General features: G+C 32.7%; 1 pseudogene; it reads right to left on the reverse strand.

Annotated features, from left to right (window-relative positions):
• Positions 1–178: 178 nt before the first annotated feature.
• On the reverse strand, positions 179–2,981 carry LOC112002160 (putative ubiquitin-conjugating enzyme E2 38; annotated as a pseudogene).
• Between the last annotated feature and the right edge of the window lie 3,859 nt (positions 2,982–6,840).

A 6,840-nucleotide genomic window follows, 5' to 3' on the forward strand; every position in this document is an offset into this window, starting at 1 on the left:
CCATTTTCTCCAACTATTCAATTATAATAATAATAATAATTAAAAAAAAAAAAAAACAAACAAACAAACAAAATCAAAAGAAAACAATCCTCTAAATTATGTCATCATAATCCTCTAAAAAAGGTTCTAGACCTGAATATGTCATCATAATCCGCTAAATTATTCAACCACCCTCTAGCTAGTGTCCCAAAAACCACTTGCTAGCTGCGTCAAGAACATTTGCTATGAAACCTGGTTCATAGAATCTTAAAAGTCTAATTGCCAAACAAATCATAGTACTCAGCCCGATTCCCCACAAAAAATCCTTGTAAAAGACTACAGCTGCAATCTTCATGTCATTAGTGATCAAAGCCCATGTAGTGATCACTGATGTCAAGGCGGTTTTAAGGTCCGGATAGAGTTTTACCATTTGTGCCTTAAATTCTGCCGAATCTTCAATGGTAGAGGAGGAATGAGATCCATAATCTCGATAGTAGCCAACTATTGCACGACCCTCCATATATGCCTTGCAAGCTTGTAATATAAAGTTTGCACTAGTGCAAAAATGTTGATGGACAAAACCCTCAAAACTCTTTGGAGGTTTTTTTAACAAGACCAACATTGTCTTACAAGATAAAAGAAAAATCTTGTTGTTATAACTCCTTGATAGCTTTTCATTAGGAAATCTAGGACGACCCGGCTCATTGTGGAAGGGTTTCCTATTAAGAACAAGTCCTTGGAGTGACACCAGAACCTGGAGAATTGTGGAACTACGAGGGTTCCACCTAGCTTCCTTCTCACCAATCCATGTGTTGAGGAGGCTCAAACAAACTTTTCCATTGCTATACAGATTTGGATTCAGCCTCATGCCATGTGCATGATAATGCATTTGGAGGGCTATTGGGGTAGTCAGAAGGAAACGAAAAGTCGAAGAAGAAAAGGCCATCATGATAGGGTGTTCCAGCAGCCCCAACAATAACTGCTCGTAGCAAATCCATTCTTTGGTCATAGACTCGAACATAGATAGTTTCTGGCAGATTGTTCTCTAGGATTTTCCATTCTTGCATGATCCTCTTGAGGACGCTTCAATTAGCATTTGTGACGCAGTCTTTCTTCTTGCCAAACAAGCTGAAATTTGAGGAGGCAAAGTAATGATCCGAATAGTCTAAGACAATGTCAAATTGTTTGAACTCTTTCATTCTCTCTGCTGATGCTTCCTTGATAGCGTTAGCAGTGGCAGCTGCCTCTTTAATATTTCCTGATATTGTTAATTAATTGAGATAGAAGAAAAAGATAATTATTTGGTTTTCAATTTTTGTGAACGACCGTACCCTTATGATTTTAAGATACAGAAATAAAAAAAATTAAAAGGCCAATCAAAGAATAAATTAGTAAATTGTTTGTTACATCAAAGTGTGGTCAATACTAATTATGCAGTTTTATTAATAGCACGATAAATTCCATTCTCTATAGCAACAAAGTATATGTAAATTGTTTTTCATTGGATGAAGATATATATATATATATATGTATTTTTCACCAACAACCAAAGAAAAAATCCAGCTGTAAAAATTATATTAAAAATACAGAACGCACACACAGACTAGTTAATCTCAGTTATTTCAAAGGAAAAGCATACACAGACACTGCATATATAGTATATACTGCAAGGCCTAGTTAAGGTTGAAACTTGTTTTTTTTTTTTAAGATTTACATGGACCACAATTTCGGAGAGGCAGAAGTCTCTTCTACCATGCATATTCAGCTAACTCAGTTTTAATCATCTTTACAGGTTATAATATAACAATAAGCATCCAATGGATTCAAAGAGTTTAATGAAAACTTAGAAATCACATACCTGAAGATATTATATTATGCCTTTCCTCAAAATGTTTGCTCTCCTGCACTTTCTTTTGTAAGGCTAAAACCCGTTCTCAACCTAAAATTCGTCCTTCCTCACATATATTCTTATATATGGGAGAGAATTCGTCCTTCCTCATCTTATTCTTATATATGGGATAGGATCAGATAAGATTTGTTTTGTTTTTGGCAGTGCAATGACCTAATAATTAGAATTATACTATGTTTAAACTGCCTCCAAAGTGTCCTTCGGAGTAAGGACATCACCACGACCAAAACTATATATATATATATATATATATATTGGTCAGTTACACCTATTATTATTATTATTGTTGTTGTTGTTGAGTCGGTGGTGACCGAATCCTATTTATGTAATTATGTTAGGATTGTTTCAGCCGTGGAAAGCAAGGAAATCAAGTCCTACTTGGTTTTGGTTTCGTGGCTAGCAATGTAAGAAATCAAGTCCTAGTTGTATCTATTAGGTGTAGGGTTAAGGGCCCAAATTATATATTGGGGCTTGGGCCTTGGCCGAGAACGTGAATGGTCCGAGGATGAATAAATAGTTATGAGGGATTCCAGTTTATAATCTCATAAGTGAGGAATGAATGGAAGACGGTCCGAGGAAGAACACTTCCTCGGATATGATGAACACAGCTCAAGTATGTATTCCAGCGCTTAGAGTGATCCTTTAAGAAGCTCCAGTGATAGGGATGGGCCCTATGAACATATGAGAAAGAAGGAAACCCAAAAATATCTAAAGGAAAGTTACTACCACCGCATTAAATGCACTGCAGCTTTTTTTGGCAGCATTTATGTGGAGAAAACATCTAAACAGTATTGCCTTGGTTACCACAACTCACAAAAAGTCAAAGAGGGTGTCTGATGGGACAGACACTCAAGTAAGGGTTGAAATGATCAATAAGTGTAGGATTAAGATGGTCCAAGGGGATCTATATAATGTAGAGACCCTTTATGAGAGAGGGATTAGAAAAAGAAAGAAAGAATACTGTAACAATCAAAGTTATATTTGTATTCATTTTAATTGATTCGTAGGGAGATTTACCTCCTCGGACAGTGAATTCATTCAGTTCTATGTTCTTCGTTCTTGCTTGATCATTTTTTGAACCCATACTAACCATTGTCAAATTCATTAAGGCCTAGTTCTTTGACCCATTCTCTACAAATTTATTGTGCTGGGCTCACTGAGCCAACATTTCTTACATTTTGGACTTGGGCCACAAAACGTGACCCTACATTAGGATCGATTGCTCGACTTGGTTAGTATATATATATATATACTATGCTACAATTTTATTTAATTATATTGTGTGTGAGAAAGTGTAGCACTACAAGACAAGTGAAAATACAATAGGATGCTTTATTATTTGTGTGAGAGCTTGGGTCTTGTGAGAGTGTTTTTGTGTTACTATTGTAATCTCTTTATTTTATGGTGAAACTTTCTCTGTCACTACCAGTGCACATAAATTCCTTGTGTCTATTTTTCTTCTCTCTTTCTTTAATCTTGCACTAGTGGGTGTATTTTCACAACATTTTTCTTTTTTATAATTCAATTCTTTTTTGGTAGGTGAGACTTGTTGTTTATTTCCCACTAGTGGCAAACCCAAACAATGCTTAGGATTAAATAATTATTTTGTACTATAATAAAATATATAATTTTTCTCTAAAATTTGTTAAAGATAATTTGTCCTTCTTAAAAATTAAACTATTTTTATTTGGTCCAATTAAGTCTACTTCGGTCCAATTTGCTCCACTAGGTTCAATTCGGTCCACTTGGTCAATTTTGGTCCCTTCATTCCATTTTAGACTAATTAGGCGTTGAGTTGATTCTTTTGTAGGTTTTCTTTTCAAGTTCAGCACAAAATTTCAATTTTTTTTCTTAATTTTTGGGTTGAAAAATTTGTAATTTTATTATATTTGAGCTAAACTCTTTATTTTTGAGTTAAAAAATACAAAGAAAATAGTCATTAGAAATTAGAAATATGAACCCTAAAAGTGCAATAAAAATGATAAATATTCAATAGTCTTATTCGGTCCACATTAGTTCTATTTGGTCAATTTTGTCATTTTTAGTCCAATTTGGCCCTATTTAGTCCATTTTGTCCACTAAAGTTATATTTGGTCCACTTTAGTCCATCCGGTTCACATTGGTTTTATTTGGTCCACATTGGTCCTATTCCCATCTACAAGTAGAGTTTTAAAAATCACAATGATTCATCAATATAAAGTAGAGTTGCAAGAAAGAATAAAAAATTAAGAGAGAGATTAACCACTTTTTCAAGAGAATGTGAGAAAGAATAATAAGAAATTTATAGAAAATAATATGAGAAGAAAAAAAAAAGTAATAAACATCAAATTGTTCAAGTCATATTATGTAATAAAATAACTATATTATTATATACTTTTTTTTTAGGAAAATCTAATACATACTGTCTCTATAATGCAATATTATAACATCTATAAAATCAAACAGAGTAAAAAAGATAACAACTTTAAAACACTAAACTTAATCACATCAACCTAAAGTAAAGTTCCAAATAATACAAAAATTCATCAAACTAAAGTAGAGAGACAAGAAAAAAAAAAAACCCAAAAGAGAGAGAGAGAGAGAGAGAGAGAGAGAGAGAGAGAGAGAAATAATCTTTTGTGTTTGGGAAAACTATGTATAGAATGGAAAAGAGAATTGTAAATTTATAATAAGAGGAGGGGAATAAGAAAAGCAAAAAATAAAGAATGATAAAAGGGATAGTGGAAAAGTGATATTAAGGTAGATAGTAGTGGGAAGATGAAAATGTAAAAAGAAAGAGAAAATATAACAATAAGTTTGGACGTTAATAAGAAAATAAAAGAGTTTAAAATATAAGAGAGAATGTTGAAAATGTGTAGATAATGTGACCGTTGATGTGGCTTAACAAGAGTGTAATAATAATAAATATTACGCTTTAGCTTTTAGATGCTACTAGTTGCTAACCTATGCAATACACGGGAATAACTACTGAATGAGTTTCAAGGAAAAAAAATAAAAACCATAATTTTTGAGTTGGAGTAGTAAGTAAAAATGTGTGAAATTAAAAAAAAAAATTAATATTGAAAGAAATAGCATAAAGTTTTATTAGTTAAGTAGAAGAAAGTAATGTTGTTTTATTTATTAGTTTTTTTGTGAGAAGGAATAAGAGACAAAATGTTGTATATATAGGTATATAAAAGATAGGTTATATTATATATGCCAAAAAGTGTCTACTGGCTGAAAATGTGCCTGTTAATCGAAGAAATGTCTATTGGTCGAAAATGTGACTATTGAATGGAAATGTGTTTATTGAATAAAAAAGTACCTACAAAAGATTCTTATTGAAATATCATAACTCTTCATACTAGATATATCAAAAGGTGTCTTTTGACTGAAAATGTGCCTATTGAAAAATGAAATGTCATCTAAATTTCCAACAGTTTGGGCAGTTCTTTTATTGTAAGTTGGTTTTTTTTTTTGGGTTAAATAGTGAAAATGTCTAGAAATTAAACCACACCAAATTCAAGTAATTGTAAAAACAATTTTTTTTTGAAATAAAATATTTAAAAAAAAAAAGAAAAATACTAAATAGAATCACGTTGGGGTTAGAGTTGTTGTTGGAGATAAAAGAAAGGAAAAAAAAATATACTAAATAGAGTCACATTGGGGTTAAGAGTTATTGTTCGAGTAGAAGTTATAAATAAATAACACATTTTTCGCCCAAAAAAAAAAAAAAAAACACATACATATTTTATTAAGACTATTGGGAGACAGTTGGAATGGTATTTACATACACGTTGCTAGAAGTTTTTCTCTAGCTGTCACTCCGTATCGCCTTCCTATCTTTTCCATTTTTAAAAAATTTTCTTTTCTTTTCCCTACAATAGAGCCACGCCGGATTGATCGAGTCAGACATCCATGAAAACCCATCAGACCCATTTGAGTTTACAGAAGCTAGAACACGAAAATTAGGTCAGTGGTGGGAATTTTTGGACTTGGGGTTCTTAGGGAGCTTGAGAAGAGTGAGAGTTGTGTGTGAGTGGAGCTGAAGAAAATAAAAGTGGGTTTGGTTTGTATGGGACTGTAAGCTCCATTGGTGGGTTTTGATTGAGGAATCTGTGGCCATGGGCTGGACGAGACCCACAACAAATGGGGCGTTGTTTTTGGGTTGTAGAAGTTGGATGTGGATGGTTTATGGCAAATGGGTGTTCTGAGAAAGGAGATCAACCTCTGTTCTAAGGAAGAAGATGGTTGTTGGTTTGTGGGTATGGGGGTAATGGTGGGTTTTGATTGAGGAATCTGTGAGTCTTTATGCAATGCAATGCTTTGCTGTTGGTTTTCTGTGGGTCTGATTGAGGAGGAGCTAGTAGAGGAATGTAGAGAAGAGAAGGCAGAACATCGTGAAAGGGAAAGGCAGAGCATCGGGCTTAGAAAAGTTTTATTACATTTTTTTTTTTTTTAATATTATGCTGATGTGAAAAATTGTGGAAATTTTAGAAGTTTCAGTTATATAATATATATATATATATATATATAAGATAACAATCCCCACCTTCTTCATTTGTGGCCCTAGTTATCCATGGCATGCTATCCACATTACATGATTATCGTAGAGATGAATTTCCCCATGTTCATAGTCAAGACAACAAACTTGCCCATCTTTGATTGAAGAAAGTCATTGTTTTCTAGAATAAACTCTTCTCCACGATGATAATGATAATGATGATGATGATGATATATATATATATATATATTTTAAGAAAATTCTCCATGATGTAATTTCATTTCCTATTTCTGAATAATATTGATAGTCTTCCCCCCAAAAAAAATAAGAAAAAAAGAAAAAGGAAATGAATTTAATATATGTTACGACTTTTTTGCATCAAATTTTCAATAAGTTTTAATTTTGGTATATACCATCCGATTTCCCCCAACAAGTAATAATAATAGTTGTCAAACTACTGAGCAAAAAA

The sequence above is a fragment of the Quercus suber genome, unplaced genomic scaffold (genome assembly GCF_002906115.3).
Source record: "Quercus suber isolate HL8 unplaced genomic scaffold, Cork oak 2.0 scaffold_342, whole genome shotgun sequence".
Lineage (NCBI taxonomy): Eukaryota > Viridiplantae > Streptophyta > Magnoliopsida > Fagales > Fagaceae > Quercus > Quercus suber.